Source organism: Sphaeramia orbicularis, chromosome 21 (assembly GCF_902148855.1).
Source record: "Sphaeramia orbicularis chromosome 21, fSphaOr1.1, whole genome shotgun sequence".
NCBI lineage: Eukaryota > Metazoa > Chordata > Actinopteri > Kurtiformes > Apogonidae > Sphaeramia > Sphaeramia orbicularis.
The window spans coordinates 24,496,107-24,517,868 of NC_043977.1; positions in this window are offsets into that span (position 1 = coordinate 24,496,107).

Sequence of the window (21,762 nt, forward strand, 5' to 3'; positions counted from 1 at the left end):
GAACAGCTCTTTGAAATGAACGCTGGGAACCGAGTCTTTGTAAAGAGCCGTTCATTTTTTATTTTTTATTTTTTTTAAGGAGAGAGTGTCCGATTGCCTGTCAATTTAGCTTCACTGGGGAAAATGCACTACAGTTGTCAAGGTATTTAAGTAGTTGCAATGACAAATGGCTTCTGTGTTTTGTGCATTTTTTCTGTATATTTCTGTATGTTTTAACACAGAAGCGATTCATCATTGCAGTTACTTAGATACCTGAACTATAGTGCAATTCTCAGAACAAGAACAGTATGTTGGTAAATATTAGTGATGTGATGTTCACAAACGAATCAAATCTTTTGAACAGCTCTTTGAAATGAACGATGGGAACCGAGTCTTTGCAAAGAGCTGTTCAATTTTTTTTTTTTTTTTTTTTTTTTTTTTAAGGAGGGAGTGTCCGATTGCCTGTCCATTTAGCGTCACTGGGGAAAATGCACTACAGTTGTTAAGGTATTTAAGTAATTGCAATGATAAATCGCTTCTGTGTTTTGTGCATTTTTTCTGTATCCATGTGCTTCTTCTGTCTTTGGCTTTAGGTAGCCAATAAAATGATGGCTCCGAGTGCTTTTTAAACCTATTTGTGCGATCAATGGCACAACAGCTCTTCCCCATTTTTTAGTTGTTCTAAAGTTTTCGCAGTATTCAAGCCAAAGCCATGACTCATCTCCCTCTTTCTGCCACTCAGTGGACATAATTGTGGTGACTTCCGCTAGTTTTTGGTTTGGTTCTTGCTTGTTTTTTTTTAACCTTTTCATGCATAGTGGTCACTGCAGTGGACAGTTATTCTACAGCTGTTCTCTTGTATATTCATGGATTTTGTTATTTTAGTTTCATATCAGCCAACACAATACACAATACACTGACACTGATAACATTACTGTAACTTGGCTGTTCTTGATAAACCAAATCTAACATGTTTGAGTGGAAATCAAGTCCTTGTTATCGTTATTAGACTGTAATTAATAACAAAAGTTGTTTTTTTTTTTTGGCATATTATCTCCATGAAGTGACTAGTATTGGAGTTCACGACAAACAAAAAGTGAAGGATATTCCTTTTTTTTTTGTCTTTTTTTTTTTTTTCTCCATTTTTGCCATTTGTAAATAAAACTATGTCTGGTCATTAAAAAAATGTGTTTCAATTCAATTCACACACAAAAATGTAAAAAGCGTTGTGCAAAAACCCCAACTGAAAAAAATAGCCCAAAAACTTTAAATATCCATAACTTTTTGTTTGTAGTGTATGTGAAATGTGAGAAAACATCAAATTAGCAGCAATAAATGTTTTTATTACATAGTTTTCACACAGTATATCAGTAAATACACGTTTCATTGCTTTAAAAATTAAACCCACATTTTTGCAACTCCATGAAAAAAAGCTTCATAAAAAAAATAATAATCTCATTGATTTTTAAATGCCTAAAGAGGAATAAAGAAAAAAAAATCTTGATTAATATTCTCATAATTCATGCATGAAAGGGTTAATATACGTGCTTGGACTAATGCAAATTAGAATATAATTTCTCTGCTGTTTTTTTAATGCACCATTTCTTTCCTAACACTCACACAAGTAAAATGCCTCCAGAGTAAAAAGTACAAACTTTACCAAGTTTGAGTCACTAATAAAGAAGAAATAAGTGTCTGGCTGTAATTTCCAAGATATAGTCTTGAGTCAAAATGTGAATTAATGAGAGACTGGGTATTCCTCTAAAGGAATGGTTTTATTTTATTATTCATACATGTGTTACTCTGAACTCCAACTATCTTTATTTAGCAAAATGACATAGACCATACATTATTATATTGTACATGGATTTGGAAAAGTAGTCTAAAAGGTGTAAATTTAATATTTTCTATATTACATAACACTGGTCTACAAATAAAATGCATCAAGGTTAGAAGTACACACTTTACCAAGCTAGAGTGACTAATAAAGATGAAATAAGTGGTTGGGTGTATTTTTTAAGCAGATGTTAATTAATGAGAGACTGGGTTTTACTCAAAAGGAATGTTCATCTCAGAGCTACCAGATCTACTTCAAAATACTGTCTAAACATTATAATACATTCACTTTTCAGGTTCTTTATACTGGAGGATCTACAAATGTACAAAAATGTCTTGAGTCAAAATGCGAATTCATGAAAAACTGTGTATTACTCAAAGGGAATGGTTTTATTTTTATTATTCGTACATGTGTTGCTCAAAACTCCAATCAAAACTGTCCTTATTTAGCAAAATTCCATAGACATATTATTATATTTTAGATGTATTTGGAAAAGTTTTAAGGTGTACAAGGCATACATTTTATATTTTCTTTTCAACATAACACTGATCTACAAGTAAAATGCCTCCAGAATTAAAATACACATTTTATCAAGTCACTAAAGAATTAAGTGCTTAGATGTATTTTTCAAGTTAGAGTCTTGAGTGAAAATGTCAATTAATGAGAAACTGGGTTTTACTCAAAAGGAATGTTCATCTCAGAGCTATCAGATCTACTTCAAAACACTGTCTAAACATTATGATACATTCACTTTTCAGGGTCTTTATACTGGAGGATCCATAAATGTACACAAATGTCATGAGTCAAAATGTGAATTAATGACAGAGCTTTACTCAAAAGGAATGATTTTAGATGATTTTTCATACATGTATTGCTCAAAACTCTAATCATAACCATCTTTATTTAACAAAAGGGCATAGACTATACATCATTCTGTTGTACATGTATTTTGAAAAGTTGTAAAGCCTAAAAAGTGTAAATTCAATATTTTCTATGTTACATAACATTGGTCTACAAGTAAAATGCCTCCAGAGTAGAAATACACACTTTACCAAGTTTGAGTCACTTATAAAGAAGAAATAAATGTCTGGATGTAATTTCCAAGCTATAGTCTTGAGTCAAAATGTGAATTAATGAGTATTGCTCAAAAGGAATGATTTTGCTTTAATTATTCATATATGCATTGCTCAAAACTCCAATCAAAACTTTCTTTATTTAGCAAAATCCCATAGACACATCATTCTGTTGTAGATGTATGAAAAGTTTTAAGGTGTACAAGGTGTAAATTTAATATTGTCTTTATAACATAACACTGATCTACAAGTAAAATGCCTCCAGAATTAAAATACACACTTTATCAAATCACTAAAGAAGTAAGTGGTTGGATGTATTTTCTCAAGTTAGAGTCTTGAGTGAAAATGTCAATTAATGAGGGACTGGGTTTTACTCAAAAGGAATGTTCATCTCAGAGCTATCAGATCTACTTCAAAACACAGTCTAAACATTAAGATACAACTCTATTATATAAATGTACATAAATATCTGGAGTCAAAATGTGAATTAATGACAGACTACTACTCAGAAGGAATGATTTTATTTCATTATTCATACATGTACAGGGTGGGGAAGCAAAATTTACAATGAACATTTAGTTGTTTTTTCTCAGCAGGCACTACGTCAATTGTTTTGAAACCAAACATATATTGATGTCATAATCATACCTAACACTATTATCCATACCTTTTCAGAAACTTTTGCCCATATGAGTAATCAGGAAAGCAAACGTCAAAGAGTGTGTGATTTGCTGAATGCACTCGTCACACCAAAGGAGATTTCAAAAATAGTCGGAGTGTCCATAAAGACTGTTTATAATGTAAAGAAGAGAATGACTATGAGCAAAACTATTACGAGAAAGTCTGGAAGATACTATTAAAGAAGAATGGGAGAAGTTGTCACCTGAATATTTGAGGAACACTTGCACAAGTTTCAGGAAGCGTGTGAAGGCAGTTATTGAGAAAGAAGGAGGACACATAGAATAAAAACATTTTCTATGATGTAAATTTTCTTGTGGCAAATAAATTGTCATGACTTTCAATAAACTAATTGGTCATACACTGTCTTTCAATCCCTGCCTCAAAATATTGTAAATTTTGCTTCCCCACCCTGTATTGCTCAAAACACCATTCACAACCATCTTTATTTAACAAAATGGCATAGACCATACATCATTCTATTGTATGTATTTTGAAAAGTTGTAAATTGTAAAAGGTGTAAATTTAATATTTTCTATAGAGCATGACACTGGTCTACAAATAAAATGCCTTCAGAGCTTTTCTAAGATAGAGTCGAAATGTGAAATTTTTAGAATTGTTGGGAAAATGGTTTTATTTGAAAGGAATGTTTGTCTCAGATATTCCACATCTACTTCAAAACAATGTCTGCACATGACAATACATTCACTATATACAGGTTCTGTCAGTGGAAGATTATAGATCTATTATATAAATGTATATACACCCACTTATACTTGAACATATACATGGAAAACATCAGCTAACCAGCACTTTTGTCACTTGTTTTCCAATTCATCTTATTAAAGGATGTAAGATTTAGTACATTTCATCTCTGAGGCAGAAAAATGTAGACCAGTGTAATGTTTCTTTCTGCTGCAGGAATGGAAATGCCCTGATTTCACATTGAGCAGGATTTTTTTTTTTCCCACATTCATCTGACAACAAAGCAAAGTACCAGCAGCAGAGTATCAAACATTATTAACTAGAGGATGTAAAAGATGTGATGAGGACCAGAAGGCATGCTTTCATGACTTTATTGATTTTGGAAGACCTTGATCCTTTGGGTAGATCAACAGTGGATTAACATGGCTGCCATCACAGTGCGATGGATTCCTATTGGTATGGGATACCACATTTTGTTAGGCACTTTAAAGGGACATGGACTTTTTCAGACGGCGACATCAGACGGTTTTGAACTCTTGAATCCACAGGTGCAAGGTAGAGTGATGGGCTGTTCTTTTTGAGGTGAAAGACTCTCTATATATCTTATATAGCTCATAAATAAATGTAATAAAACAAAGCCCCTGACCTCCACATAAATCGACCCTTTCTGTTTTCAAAAGAAACGTCCATAAAAAATACATTTTCACATTTTCTGATATTATGTACTTACTCCAGTTCCTTCATTATACTTTTATAGTATGACTTTTTGACCTGAAGATGTCACAGTTAATTAACGTATCCAACTGTGACACTCAGGAGACAGTTTGACACAAATGACATTTTTTGATACAATGAAAAATTAATTTCATGGGAAATTCCCCGGAAGGAGATGACAAGTTGCCTGACTAGGATGTAAAACAGGATGTGTGTTTATGTGTGTGTGTGCAGTGTGTGATTTCTTTGTTTGTAATGTAATTCACCATATGTATTTTCCGTTTGTCAAGAATGACTGTGGTTAAAAATGTGTGATCGTTAAAGTGACAAAGCAACAAACACAACTGGCTTAGATTGATACTCCAATAACACAAAGCCTCATTGGGAACAGGGAGAACTAGCATTAACAACAACACTGGAATCACTAAATAACTCCAGTACTTAATTAATATTTAGGCTTAGTTATCGGCTGATCTGTTACCTGCAGCAGTTCCTTTGTTTGATCAGCACCTTGGAGAGCGCCACCCCATCCCTGTATGAATTAACCTACTGTAGTGATTATCAGTGATAACAAATGAAACTAAAGATGACCACTTAGTTACCTTAGGGGACAGTAGTCTTGTCTGAATACTGATAACCAAACAATTACAACCATTAGACTGAGAAAAACCTCAAATGTTCCTGGATGCTACTCCAAATGTAGCTGATTCCCTCTTCACTTTACATCACAAACATTTAGTTCCCTTTCATGATTCATTTTCATCAGATTGTAATCTTTTTGTCCACATGTTGCAATAGATTGGAGCTTATCATTATTATTGTTATCATTATTATCAGTTTTTCGTTTTGCACAAGCTCAGATATTTAACGTAAAATGTCAGCCTTCCACATAAAGATACACTACTCTCTTAACTGATGACATCCGCAGGAAGTGCAGCCTTTAAAAAATAAGAGAAAACGATGGATTTTAATATTTATTAAGATGAATTTGTGTGGTATGTTTCTGCTCATCACATATACTTCAGACTGTTTTTTTGTGCTACAGAAGAGGAGGTGTTTGTTTGTTAACTGAAGGCCTTTCCCATTAAACAAATGGACCTCTCCTAAGGGAGAATGCTGTACGTTTCCAAGACTGTTTTTGGCAAATTACCTTTGTAAAACACCTTCCCGTTTCTCAGTATTGTCACACAAGATCATCCAAGTAGATCAACTTCAGCATCCCCACACTCTACTCAGCTTCGCAACCTTTCATTTTATATAATGTGCTATGGATTTGGAATAATTCTAGATAAGATAAATGTAAGCAATGCTTCAATCATATCAGAATTTGAGGCACTAACTTCTAAATATTTTTTGAAGAATGTACTTTGATAAAAAAATTTTTTGGTTCTCACCTCAGAGTCATTAAAAACATAATAATAATGCACTTAGACCTTCACAATAGATATTATTTTTTATTCTTTGTTATTTTAAGGGTATATTTTATGACCCTGATCTTACCTTATTTCTGTCTTTGCAATGGCATATATACATGATGAAAGTGTTATTAAATCTCAAACCCAGTAATTGGGGCAGTTGTACATGATGAGACATAGGGAACAGATAGAACAGGAAGGGTAATATGTATGCATTTGTATTCATAAAATATTGTTTATGCAAATAATTTCTATTCAGAAGTTTTTGCATATTTTGCCTAAACATTCTCTCTTGGGGACATGAAACTAAATTTAAAGAGACAAACTTTGTGAAAAAAATCCAAATCTGCTTTTTATTCCAACTTTTAAGTAGTGCCAAAGACAGAATCTCACCATAACCCAACCTACTTCAATATGGGAATCACTGAACAGTTAGTTATAAATCATCCCCTTTCAACTTCATTGTGCAGTGAACTTCTCAACCTGCCAAACCCATCCACCCTTCACAAGGATATTTCTTGGGATTCATTTATGAACTGGGAAAAAAATAACACTGACAAGTGTTTCACTCTTGTTGTTTGTTTTATTTTTCTATCAGACTCTTTTTCTCCTTCACGCCAGTTTGATGTAGGTGTTTTTGTCGCATATTTTGACACTGGAATATTTAAATATGTCCTAGGAGAAAAAAAAAATCGGTATTATTCTATATTTCTGCCAACCCCATTCACATTTCTTTGAGATGAAGAAACAAGCATTTACATGGAGCAGTGGGAAGATGAACAATCGAACAAACGCTCAGAGGACAAGGACTCTTAATCCACTCCCAGTGAAACGCTGCTGTGTTTCATCAGGAGAAGGAGGGAGACCTTAGGAGAGGAATAAACAAACAGCAGCTTGTTAAATTAGTAATCAAAGTCATTAGTGTGATCCTAAATTAAAGCAGCTAAAACTTGATTGTTTGTATTAGCATGTGTGCATGGATAGACAACATTGGTGCTCTTGTTAGATTGATATTGCCTGGAGCCCACCTGAGACCACTTCACCTGGGTGTCCTTTCAAGGAGCAGAGCAGCATGGACTCTAATGCCCACAAACCTGTTTGTAATGAGACTCAAATCTAAGCCACAGTACACACATTTTATGTATCATTATATTATATTATATTATATTATATTATATTATATTATATTATATTATTTTATTTTATTTTATTTCATTTTATTTTATATTATATTATATTATATTATATTATATTATATTATATTATATTATATTATATTATATTATATTATTTTATATTATATTATATTATTTTATATTATATTATATTATATTATATACTCATTCATTCATTTATTCATTCATTCATTCATTTTCTGAACTCGCTTTATCCTCACTAGGGTTGCTGGTGCCTATCCCAGCTACTTATGGGCAAAGGTGGGGTACACCCTGGACATGTCACCGGTTCATCACAGGGCTGACATATAGAGACAAACAATCACTCTCACATTCACACCTATGGGCAATTTAGATTAACTGATTCACCTATCAGTGCATGTCTTTGGATGGTGGGAGGAAGCCGGAGAACCCGGAGAGAACCCACGCAGACACGGGGAGAACATGCAAACTCCACACAGAAAGGTCCCACCCCCATCAGCTGGTGTTGGAATCGAACCCAGGACCTTCTTGCTGTGAGGCATGAGAGCACCACCGTGTCGCCCTATTTATATATTATATTATATTATATTATATTATATTATATTATATTATATTATATTATATTATATTATATTATATTATATCATATTATATTATTACAAGGGAAACATACAGTTTATGGTATTACCAGACAAGATAAATTAAAAACTGAAAACTGAAACCCCTCACTTATTAAACCCTTATTTTCATTACTTCATAATTGTAATTATTTTACAACAAACTAATCACACTCAGCAATAGAGACAAGGCTAATTGCCATCACTTGAAATCAAGTCACGCAAATCCCTTTACAGACAGTTTTCTACCAAGCAGAATACAATGCATCTATTACCATCACTATTATTACGGTCGGGACGGTAATAGAAACTGTGATGATCTCACCAGATCAATTCACACAATGACAAGCAATTTTATTTGCAGCCCTTATTTAGAAATCTTAAGTCAGAATACAATAGTAGGCTATTCCTGTCTTTGGTTAAAAAAAGGAAAAAAGGCACGGTGACTAATGTCTTTCTTCTGATAATGCTCATGAAGGGTAAAATCACATGATGTTTGAAGACTTGCTTTATTTGTTTGTTTCTGTTTTAGTGTTACATGAAATTATACGACAGAGCAGTATCTCTTGTCGTAGCTAATGCCTTGAAAAATAGTCATTAAGGTTTGCAGAAACGTAGATTCATGCATCTTACTGGGGTAACAATACTATGCAGAGTTTTGTTATTGTTCCTGTTATACTTTGAGGGAATGTTAAATATTAGTTGAGTTCAGTAATGGCTGTGGACTATAAGCCTTGTTTATGAGCAATTCCTTCTGATTTGATTTGATATGACACTAATTTCATATTCATACCTTGCTACAACGCCCCATAGGTATACAAGTGTGAAAACTGAGACACACGTGTGATAAAATTGTGCATCTCTCATAGCATCAGCTCTCCGTTCTGGCTGTAGTTCACTGATGATGCTTCTGTAAATGGTCAGAGAGGTCCCACACATTCCGAACAAGCCGGAGGGTAGAGAAGATTCTGAATATATTTTCATTGCTTTTTCTTCAGTACCTCAGCAATTGTCTATTGCTTTAGAAACAAACATGTCTTTGGGGCACGTCTTGGGCTGACTATGAGAAATGAATCCATTATATAATGAGTAATGTTTAACGCTACAGTATGCAAATACAGAAAACAACAAAACAAATTTTCTCTATGATAAATCCAGTGTCTGCAGTAATCAACTCCAGCATAGCCCTGTACACATACCCCCATCATTAAAATCAACATAGTTTAAAAACCTAAAAAGCAAAACGACCTTTTTTTTTTTTCTTTTTTTTTAAATTCTGGTAGTTTCCAAATTTTAGGATTAAATCCTTTCACAAAGTTAAACTCATTTGGAATATTAACAGGCATTCAGGTAATATCGGATTGTCGTCCAAACCAAAAAGAATAGAATTCAACCTGACAAATCCTGCAAGTCTTCCAAACAGCCAGGGTAAAGCAATAAAGCTAGGTAGATTAGCACATAAAGATAAGTGTGCTGTCATTAGATCTGACCATTTCAATGATTTATCTACAGTCTGATGGCCTTGGCTGCCCCAGTCTAGCCGGGAGTCTTTTACAGGTGTGGCATTTAAAGACTGTGGTTTATTTCAACTATAAACACTAACATGGTCTTAATTAATAATATGTAAGGTTTATGCAGATTCTTGAGACATCAGTAAGTTAATATGGCCATAATTATTTTTAATATGCCAGAAATAAATAGATTTGATGCACTTAAGTGTACTATGAATTTTTTTTTTAAATGCTACACAATTACCAGCTGACATGTCTTGAATCAGTCTGGAACATTAACCTGTGCTTTTAACCTTTCATCCAATGCCTACAATTCAAGCTACCCTCGCCTTCTCATTACTTTTATGTAAAAGAACATAGTATTCCACTAGTGACTTGTTATTTTATATCTGCATTTGGATCTTCACAGGATTTCTTCATTCTACTGATGTTCTCCAAGACAGATTTAATATGCTGCGCAATCCTTCAAGCTTTGCCCCTTCCCTCCTCCCAGGGCATCTAATGCAGCATAATGAATCAGTGGCTGATATGCTTAGATGAGGCCTATGTCAACATCAGTGGTATGGATCTATGAAACTTTCATAAATGATCCAAAATAAGCTCTGCATTTGTGTACCTCTGCAGTTTTTATTTTGTCCTGCAAGCTAGTGTCAGTTCAGACTTTGACAGATGGTGAATATGCTTAAGAGACTCAGACACAGAAGTAAAGTTAACTAAGCTCACTTTATTTTTGTCCCTCTTGAGTAAAGAGAAACTGTGCAACTAAGAAAAATAAATATATGAATTGATAAATACGTCAAAAAAAAAGAGACCACCTGTCTTTCTCAAGGTGGCGTAACAACAAATAACACACCAAGGTTATTATCGTTAACGAATACGAACGAAAATGACGAAAACTAAAATTGAAAAAACATTTCCGTTAACTGAAATAAATATAAACTCTAATTAAAAGAAAAAAACGATAACTAACTGAAACTGTATTGTGAGCTTACAAAACTAACTAAAACGTATAAAAATTATGGATACAATTCCCTTCGTTTTCGTCTCTGTCAATGTCGGATTGATATGAAATTAATTTATTTCACTTCAGCAGTTTGAGCTGGTGACACCATACGACACTTCACTGTCTGTCATGTCTGGTCATTTGTGGTTTCCAGTCGTCTTCTGGTCCCCACTCTACCTGGAACATACAGACTAAAGCTGGGACACAGCAGCACAGTCCTGTCTGGGGTTTACTGTAGTGATACATGGGTCGGGTTTTTTTTTTTTTTTTTTTTTTTTTTGGCGTACCGTGTGTGTGCGTGAGTGACAGACAGAGCTGAGCTAAAGGACAGTCAGTGTTGAACTAGCATCCAGGTTAAAACTGGAGAGTTTATCACCATGAAAAGGCCTTCCAAGCCCTGAACTGCACAGTTTAGAAGAGGAGAAAAGAGGAGGAGGAAAACTAATCCAATTACAGAGGTACGGAACCTGTTAGAATGTTAAAAAACGTTTGATGTTACTAGCTACAGCTAGCTGAACTGAACTGAAGCAAAGTTGGCTAATAATGGAACTGCAGATGATTAAGAGATGAGAAATCTGCTAAGGTGTGGTTGACTGATGAGGAACTGGGTTATATATGTTTATAAGTGGTTTGTATATGTTTCTGTCTGCTTTAACTGCTGGTTAGCTGGTTTATAATAGGTTCCTATCTGGTTTAACTGCTGGTTAGCTGGTTTATATATGTTTCTGTCTGCTTTAACTGCTGGTTAGCTGGTTTATATATGTTTCTATCTGCTTCAACTGTTGGTTAGCTGGTTTATAATATGTTCCTATCTGCTTTAACTGCTGGTTAGCTGGTTTATATATGTTTCTATCTGCTTTAACTGCTGGTTAGCTGGTTTATATATGTTTCTGTCTGCTTTAACTGCTGGTTAGCTGGTTTATATATGTTTCTATCTGCTTTAACTGCTGGCTGCTTTGTGCATCTCCTCTCATGCTTTGCACATCTTCGCATTGTTTCACGTAAGTGACGTTGTGTATGGATTGCACCCCACCTCAACCTGCTATAGGGAATTTAGACATTGTACGGTACATTGTGTCTCTGCTCAGTCCATGAGCCACCCTAACCCGACCCCCAAATAAAGTGTCCAGGGTAACACATATCCACGCCTCACTAATTTCTTTGAATAGGATGATGAGGAAGATAAAATATATGAAATAACTAAAACTAATACTAAAACTAAACTAAACTAAACTAAGCATTCAGAAAAAAACGATAACTAATAAAAACTAACAAACCTGCTCTAAAAACTAATTAAAACTAACTGAATAAGAGAAAAAAAAAGTCAAAACTAATTAAAACTAAACTATAATTAAAAATCCAAAACTATTATAACCTTGTAACACACTGTATCATCAGTTTTCTTTCATGCAAGCAAGGTGTAGCTGCAAAATTAGCATGTAGCTGTGTCATCAGTATGATAGATGAAATGTTACTTAAATTCCAGCTCTATAATGACAGTCATTTTTTATATATATATAATACGACAGACGTGCTATTAAAAACACATGCTATCTTTCAAAGGTACTCAGTGTTAGGGAAATAAAGAATGAGTTACCCATATGTCTGGTCATGATTAATACATCAGACTGCCAATATGTGAACACCAATCCTGCCGAGGCTATTGTAAAGACCGCAACAGCTTAAACATTTTAAGCAGCTTTAAACACAAACCAATGGTTTGAAACTGTAGGAAATGATGGTTTTGTGGTGCCATTAGGCAAACATTCTACCAGCTGTTTTCAGACGGTAGAAAATGTACCCCACATTTGGAGGTTTGGACTATTCCTGTGTATTTTCTGACAGGCAGTGGGGTTTAATATGTGACTGACAGCTGTAATTACCAATTGCTGTTAAGATTCAGTCGCATATGACTACTACTGTGCTTCGCGGATTATAATAAAAACTCGGAAAAATGACTTCACTCTTCAAAAGTAGCATTAAATGGCCTTAAGTTACCTATATTTAGACTTAGTGTTTACAGAGTTTTCTGGTGCATTCTTCCCGGATTACATCTCCTGCAGGTTTATCCTAAAGTCACACCAACCGTGAGTCCAAAAATATTGATCTCTAATTTGTTTTATCCAAAATCCATGATCCTGATAGAAGGCTCTAAGCTGTATTTATCTACTGTTGCAGAAAAAATGATTAGACCACCCCTTGTTTTCTTCAATTTCTTGTTCATTTTAATGCCTGGTACAACTAAAGGTACATTTGTTTGGACAAATATAATGATAATGACAAAAATAGCTCATAAGAGTTTAATTTCAGAGCTGATATCTATCCATTTTCCATGGTTTTCTTGATAATAACCAAAATCACTTAAATTCTTACATCAATATCAGTGGCATTGTACTGACAAAAACAGTGCTTTTGGGCGTTCCATGCTTTCTTTTCTGTCTGTTTTAGTCACATGATACACACAGGAGTTAGTACTTGATTGCTTAACCATTGTTTTTGATGACTTTTGGTGATCTAATAATTTTTTCGGCAACTGTATTTTCTATTGATTATGAAATGCATGGAAGCAGAACTGCATTGTGCTTACACTACATGGCCATAGTCAAACTGATGTTGTCTGAAGCTAGGTGAAGGCTGAGGAGTGACACCCCCATACTGGATGAACAATGAGAAGAGCAGGAATAGAAGAGTGCAAAGAAACGGTAGTGGTCTAATAAGAGGTGGTATTATCACTAATGTAGGTTCGAGTGTGTGTAGCTGCACCATTTGTTTGCCAGTGTCTGAAATGAATCATATGTGTTAACTGGCTTGAACTTGGTTTAGCTGATCTTATGAGTGCACAGACAAAATAATATTAATAACTGCAGCCTAATGTTAGAAAATCCAGTTGAAGTATTGCACCAGTTTAATTCTAGATGATGGAGAGGACATGACTTTAAATCAAAATAAACTTTTCAGAGTATCTTCTGCATTCTTTTACAGGCAAAATGGACAAACAGGTCAAATATATAAAACAATTTTCTTCAAGTGGTTTTCTGTTGATTTTCTTTTTACTGTTGGTTTACATTAAAATCTTTGGAGAACGTTATTTGTTTTCCCAACAAATGGATCACAGACATGTGATAGGCCAAAGCAATATCTTATCTGCTCAGGAAAAAATAACTTCTGGAAACATGTGACTCAGCGAACCAATGCAACTAAAAAGTTTAAGCAGCTGGGTGCAACAATACAAAACGGCATCAGGAGGATAGAATAACATATCATTGTGCTTGATCTAAGCACAGGATGAAATAAGAGATGCGCTGAGCTTAGAGCAACTTAGGTAAATGTCTAAAATGTTTTACAGTGACAACTATTGCTTTATGTTCTGTGCAAACTACAATGTTTCTGTTTGATCCAATTATGTGTTTATAATAAATAAATATAACCGAATTGTTTAAATTCTTTGATTATGCATTGTAATAACTTTAAGAGCCTTCATTTACCAGTATATACTTGTCTGCTCTTCCTCTGTATTTTAATTCAATATTGCTCAAACATAACAGTTACATTTCATCCCTCTTTCTCTGTCGTTCTCTCTCAGTTGTTACTTTTAAACTGAAACACACATCCATCATTAAAAAGTTTAAGAACAGACTGGAAAGTGTGTATTTTGAGTGTAAATTTTTATTTAGTGTGTGAAACCTGGCACAACGTGTCACTGAGAAGGAACTCAGCATTTAGCTGGTTACCCCAGTTTTTCATTCAGCACAGCAGACTGACATTCATCATGACTGTGCTGTCATGAACAGGAGAAGGATGGATCAATACAACCCAATTAGAAACACAGTATCTCTTGGATCAAAGGCCTTCTCTGGTCTTGGGAATCTGACTACTAGACAATACGTTAATATAGAACCCTGTTCTTCTGGTGACAGCGGCATCCCATCCTCTGGCACCTCCACTGTCCCTGCCAGAATACCAACAGCCTTTCATTGTTATGGCCTTATGCAATCAATTTTAATCTAAGGCTAGTGGTCAATCACTCTCGAATAGCGTACACACAGAGCCTGCAGATGAGTGTGAAAGGAGATAGGTTCAGGAAAGCTCCTGGAGTTCAACGGCTCTTTGCTGTCTGCGGAGTGTTATACGGGGTTGAGCAGACTACAGCACTGGGGGTTGTAAACAACACAGCTGGGACAAACAAACCAAATCCTGACACTCCTTGGCTCCTCTCTGGCTTAATCCTTCACTAGCACTGTGTCTGCCAGAAACCATAATAATTTGGGCTATTCTGGGAGCCTGGAAGATGTTCTGACAATATTGCATGTCAGATTACCTGTGGGAATCGGTGAGACACAACACACCTGATGGTTTATAAACACAGATAAGGGCAGACAGATTGGAACAGAATGAGAAATGAGATCCAAACTGTGTCATTAGTGAAATGTCCAAGTTAGCGCAGTGATAGAATGTGTTTCATTTGCATTCAAGCCCTTTTGTAAAAACCCTAGTGAATGGATAAACTGAGGTAAGCAACATGTGTGCATATAAATAACATGTTAATGTTGTGAGTGGTGGGTTGGAGGTCCTTTTTAGCATTAAAGTCCAAAAACCTCCAAGACAAATGACTTCATTGCACCTGGAAACACATTTCACACCAAGGTATAATCTATTACAGGCATAATACTCTCATACTGAAGATGGAATTATGAAACTTAACTTTCTTCTGTGTAAGAACAGTACATGAAAGTGCCTATGTGTTTCAATTAGAGGTTTTTTTTTTTTTTTTTTAATTTTTTTATTAGAAATAACCTAAATTATCATTCCAGTGTTTAGAATGAAGAGCTGTGTCATGCCAAAGTTGCCAGTGGTAGAGATAAAAACTGAATATATTCATATGCATGGGGGTTTAGGTGATTTAGGGGACCACTAGGGTAGTAGGGAATAGGGAATTGTAGTCATTTTGTTGTTTCTATAATAATCAACAGGTCCTTGGTGCCAGATCAAAATGAACAGATTTGTAGTTTCAGTGTTGTGTCATAGATTTGCTGTGTATTGCAACATCACCCGTATCTGAACTTCATTTCAGGGCCTTTCGTAAGATGTCGTGTGTGCCTCATCGGGTAAAGAAATCCTTAACATTTCTTTTGTGAATTTGCACCAGAACAAAAACTGTCCAAAAATGTCAGAGGGTGAGTGATAAACTTAAACATCCCTTAGTTTCAGGTTCGGAAATATGCCACCCTATATACTCCATGAAAACAAATCAAAAAGCTCTGAACAAGTCCAGAGGGACTGTGAATCTTCTTCTGATTAAAGTGAATTTCTATCAAGGAAGTGACACGCTCTGAGAATTCAACGCTGCCAGTATGCAAGGGTCCAAGCACCTTGGGGACCCCGAGTCTAATTTGCCTCAAACCTAAAAGGCAGATAATAGTGCTGATCTGACAGCCAGCCAATTCCCAGCTTCCCTCATCAAGAATACATTCAATTTCAAACATCAAACTGCTCGCAACAAAAATGAAAAACCCTGTGAATGAATGAAAGTTGAATGTGTGTGTGCGTGGGGGGGGGGGATAAGGAATGTATGATACACTTGACAAGTTGGAGACTGAAAATAAAATTAAGACGGCAAAGTTTTAGTTAAAAATATCACTGTTTTTCAAGTTTCTACAATAAAAGAATTCATGCATTTTTTATAAGTGCATTTCTTTGTAAGTGCGAGTTTGACTTCAGTTAAACGATGTTCCTTCTTCTTTGCGTTTCATTTTACCGGCATATTTTATGATCGCTCACTAATTTTACATCTACTTTCTGTGTAGCCTTTAGTACTGAAGGCTGGGTACTATGTCAAACATGACATTGACATTAAAAAGTAAATTTCATGTAAATAAGTGGAGTATAATCCCACACTGTTGCCCATAAAGTTGGAATAAAAATATTTTTCCCTCTTCTCACGAAATGATTGTGACAATGTGATTTATTCTTGATAAATAAAGTATACCTGGGATTCACTATGCAATCACTGTACCTGATCAAAGATAGTTACTGATGTGTATAAACGGGAATAAAAGAAGGAATGTGTCTGAAAACAAAATTAGTCCAACTTTTGGAGCAACAGTGTATTTTACATGCAGTCATAGTACTTATTTTGAACATTTTTGCATATTTGCTAAAGTTCTTTAGCAAGTTAGAGTATATATGCTAACCTTTTTTTTTTTTTTTAATTTATTTATTTCAAATATGGATATGATACAAGCTTCCTGATTACTATCTATCTATCTATCTATCTATCTATCTATCTATCTATCTATCTATCTATCTATCTATCTATCTATCTATCTATCTATCTATCTATCTATCTATCTATCTATCCATCCATCCATCCATCCATCCATCCATCCATCCATCCATCCATCCATCCATCCATCCATCCATCCATCCATCCATCCATCCATCTATCTATCTAAATTTGACCCTGTCAGACTCTTATCACCAATAACACAAATCATCCAAATGTCTGTGTTTTATCAGCTTTCAGTGGGTATATTTGGTCTCTGTTTTACACAAAGTTCTTATTTTAGGACTTTGTAGTTGCTTTTTAACTGTAGATTCCTTTTTTTTTTTTTAATTTGAAACATTTGTTACAATTTCCTTGTATCATTCCTTCATCACATTTATTAGAGCGTGGATATAAGAGCCAACGGGTGATGCCTCTTCTGAGTATCAGTTCTGCCTGCTGTTTGATACAGTGTTCATTTTTTTTTTTTTTTTTTTTTTTTTTTTTTTAGATGTATCCACTTTTGTTATATGATATGCTGGTTGATCTCAGTGAGTGCCTGCTGTGCCCTGTCATTCAACAGGCTCTGCCACAAAGGTTACAACTCATTAATTCCGAGCCTCTGTTACTTGTACTGGGATGAAGGCAGTCAAGACAGATACCCTTCATTTAGGGAGTAATAAAACAGCATTCGTTTATTCAGCTTTGGAGCAATTTGTAGGATATGTAACTGAGTCGTTCACTACTGTTATGCTGTGATGCTCATCTGTTAAACCATGTTATCACTTATAATGGATTCATCTTGTTACATGTTTTTAACCCATAAAGACTCAAACAGCCACCGGCAACCGACACCATCTACTAATTTAAAATGTTTAACCCATAAAGGCCCAGTGTGACTTTTGCGCCAGTTCCCAAATGAATTTTTCTCTCTATTTAACCTATCTTAAATGATGTATCACCGTTTATTGTTATCATCCAGTATTTTGTAAATTTTCTGTGAAAATAAAATATTTTCTTACATTTAATTCACTGATCATGTACAGGATGGGGAAGCAAAATTTACAATGAACATTTAGTTGTTTTTTCTCAGCAGGCACTACGTCAGTTGTTTTGAAACCAAACATATATTGATGTCATAATCATACCTAACACTATTATCCATACCTTTTCAGAAACTTTTGCTCATATGAGTAATCAGGAAAGCAAACGTCAAAGAGTGTGTGATTTGCTGAATGCACTCATCACACCAAAGGAGATTTCAAAAATAGTTGGAGTGTCCATAAAGACTGTTTATAATGGAAAGAAGAAAATGACTATGAGCAAAACTATTACGAGAAAGTCTGGAAGATACTATTAAAGAAGAATGGGAGAAGTTGTCACCCGAATATTTGAGGAACACTTGCACAAGTTTCAGGAAGCGTGTGAAGGCAGTTATTGAGAAAGGAGGACACATAGAATAAAAACATTTTCTATGATGTAAATTTTCTTGTGGCAAATAAATTCTCATGACTTTGAATAAACTAATTGGTCATACACTGTCTTTCAATCCCTGCCTCAAAATATTGTAAATTTTGCTTCCCCACCCTGTAGGTGTTCATAAAAGCTCAGATTAAAGTTGAGGGTTATTACCTCCGCCAAGGAGGTTATGTTTTTGCCAGGGTTTGTTTGTTTGTCTGTCTGTCTGTTTGTTTGTTAGTGTGCAACATAACTCAAAAAGTTATGGACAGATTTGGATGAAATTTTCAGGGTTTGTTGGAAATGGGATAAGGAAGAAATGATTAAATTTTGGTGGTGATCGGGGGTGGGGGGACCCACGGGGGGGCCACTGATCAGCCTTGGCGGAGGTCTGCGCTCTCCAAGTGCTTCTAGTTATATCTGAAACAAATTGCATTTTCTTTCTATTTAACCTGTATTAAGTGATTTATCACCATTTATTATAATATTATCTCCTTTATTTTGCATTTTTAATCAGGTATTTGTCTATATTTAATTTACTGATCATGTAGATGTTTATTAAAGCTCAGATTAAATTTGAGGGTTATTATATCAAAAACAAAGAAAACTGAAGAAATTCTGACTTTTTCAGCAAATCTATCATTAACTGAACATAAACCAAATGTGACCATCCACTCTCATTGATCCAACTCCATGTGTTTTACTGGTGAATAAATGTTGTAGAAGATGACAGTGTTTCCAAGGTAACTACAGAGTCTCTGAACGTCCAAATGGGTCATATCTGATGACCATGAAAAGATGAGAAACTGCATTTTACAATAATTATTTACATGTATTAATACACAGGTGTCAAACATGTGGCCCGGGGGCCAAATCTGGCCCGCCAAAGGTTCCATTCCGGCCCATGGGATGAAAGTACAAAAATTAAGCTGAACAGTCAAGGTTGTCAAAATCATTGTGGTTCAGGTTCCACATACAGACCAATGTGATCTCCAGGAAAAATAACAACACAATAACCCATAAATAATGACAACTACAAATTTTCTTTGTGAAAAATTTTGTGGAAAAAATTGAAGTGAAAAAAACACTGTGAAAATATTTACATTTACAAAACTAGTCTTTCACAATAAAATGCAAATAAATACATAAATAAAAACAAAGATGAACAACCCGAAATGTGCAATTTTAACAATATTCTGCCTGTTACTAAATGTTTGGTGCATTTATGGATCCGCTGTGATCTGTTGTTGTGTTAATAATAATAATAATAACAGATGCAATATTGTAGAAATTGTTCAAATTTTAGTTCCAAACTCCAAAATTTTAACGATATTCTGCCTGTTATCAAATGTTTATGTAACATTGTGTGTAATGTACATGTAGAAATAATAAGTCCAGGCATAATGTTGTTAAAATTACACTAATTTTTCAAATGAAATTTCTGTTTTTTTAAGTTTTTCACATCTTTTTTGTGAAATGTAAATATTTTTCGAATTTAAATGGGGTTTTTTTGTACAAAAACAAAAAGAAAAACTTGGATTTGTCATTATTTATAGGTTATTAAGTCATTATTTTACTGGTCTGGCCCGCTTGAGATCAAATTGGGCTAAATATGGCCCCTGAACCGAAATGAGTTTGACACTCCTGTATTAATAGGATATGTGGATCAACACGTATTAAACAGTTTAGATCAGTAGATGCTTTTGGCTGACAGAGGACGTTTGGGTCTTATGAGTTAATACCTGTTGATGCACTAATCCTATCAATACATGTAAATAATTGGTGTAAAATAGAGTTTGTCATCTTTTCATGGTCATCAGATATGACCCATTTGGGTGTTCAGAGGCTCCGTAGTTACCTTGGAAACACTGTCATCATCTACAACATTGATTCACCAGTATGGTGACCAGCGTGGAGTCGAATCAATGACAGTGAATGACAGGGTGTTTGATATAGTAACCCTCAAATTTAATCTGAGCTTTAATCAACATCTACATGATCAGTAAATCAAATAATGGAAAATAAAAATGCAAAATACAGACAATAATATTTTAATAAATGGTTATAAATCACTTAAGATCAGTTAATTAGAGAGAAAAATTCATTTGGGAACTGGAACAAAAGTAGCACTGGGTTTTTAATGAGTTAAAGACATAAAATATATTTGTTTCCTAATGAAAACCACAGCCACACTGACTCAAAACATTATATATGCACTCAGGCAGGTTTATATTTGCCTGAAATACAATCCACCCACTAATTCATCAATAATCTCCAAAAGCCTCCAGTTTTCCTGTAATCCCACGCTTTCTATTGTTGAGATTTGTCTTTGATTTCTTTCTCTTTTTTTTTTTTTTTTTACAATGGCATGCATACATAAGGCAAAGCAGATGACTGCATTAATATACCATGGCACGTCATTATCATTGTTTAATATGTGCAGTTTATTTTCGGCAGGCAATGATAAATGTCACTAGGGTCTTTATGACGGCGTCGCAATGGACTCTGATGCTATCGCTATAATGAGTAAGTCACACTAGTCTTTACAACATTGCAAAATTTCTCATCTAAACTGTATTTGAACAGTAAATCTCGTCCAGCCTCTGTGAACGCTCTTTGGATCACATTAGCAGAAAGACAGGTTCTTACATCTAACCCTTCAGTTGTGTGAGTACTGCAGGATGTATTTCTAATCATACATTCCCAACTGCCTCGCAGCTATTACAGAATACAGTGGAACAGAGAGATTTTGCTGCAAGGAAATATTAGTTTATTTCTGGCAAATGGTACATCTTTAGCAGAAGTCAGTGATGTGTGTCAGTAAGACTTAGCCCCATCTGTCTCATTTGACATTGCCTGCAGGAGTACGACTGTCAAGTGTGATTTTCAGACAAGTGGGGGTCAAACTATCAATTCTCTCGACTGAAGATGGTGACAGATAATTGCTTGCAGCTTCAGATTGTAAACTTTCAGAGTGCGAAGCTGAAATATTATGCTAATTTAGACTGAGTAATTAGGAGACATTGTAATCTAATATGAGCTCAGAGGGAAAATGCTCTTTGATGAATTGTATGATTCATTTGCCACGGTGGACCTGTAAATGTGTTCACAGTCAGTGAGGTAAAAAACAAGTCCTGCACATCATTACCTGTCCTCAGCAATGTGTGTTTATGTAGACTGGTGCCGGTACACACTTTTTTGGTTAATATTAAGTAGGCTAATTGAATGAGGCAGTCCCTACTGTTTGATGTTTTCCATGAGATGAACAATTAAGCTATGATCCAACTAATCCGAGCCAGTAGACTAAAGAAAAATGACACGAGCCTTATTTCATTTTTTAATTAACTGACAGT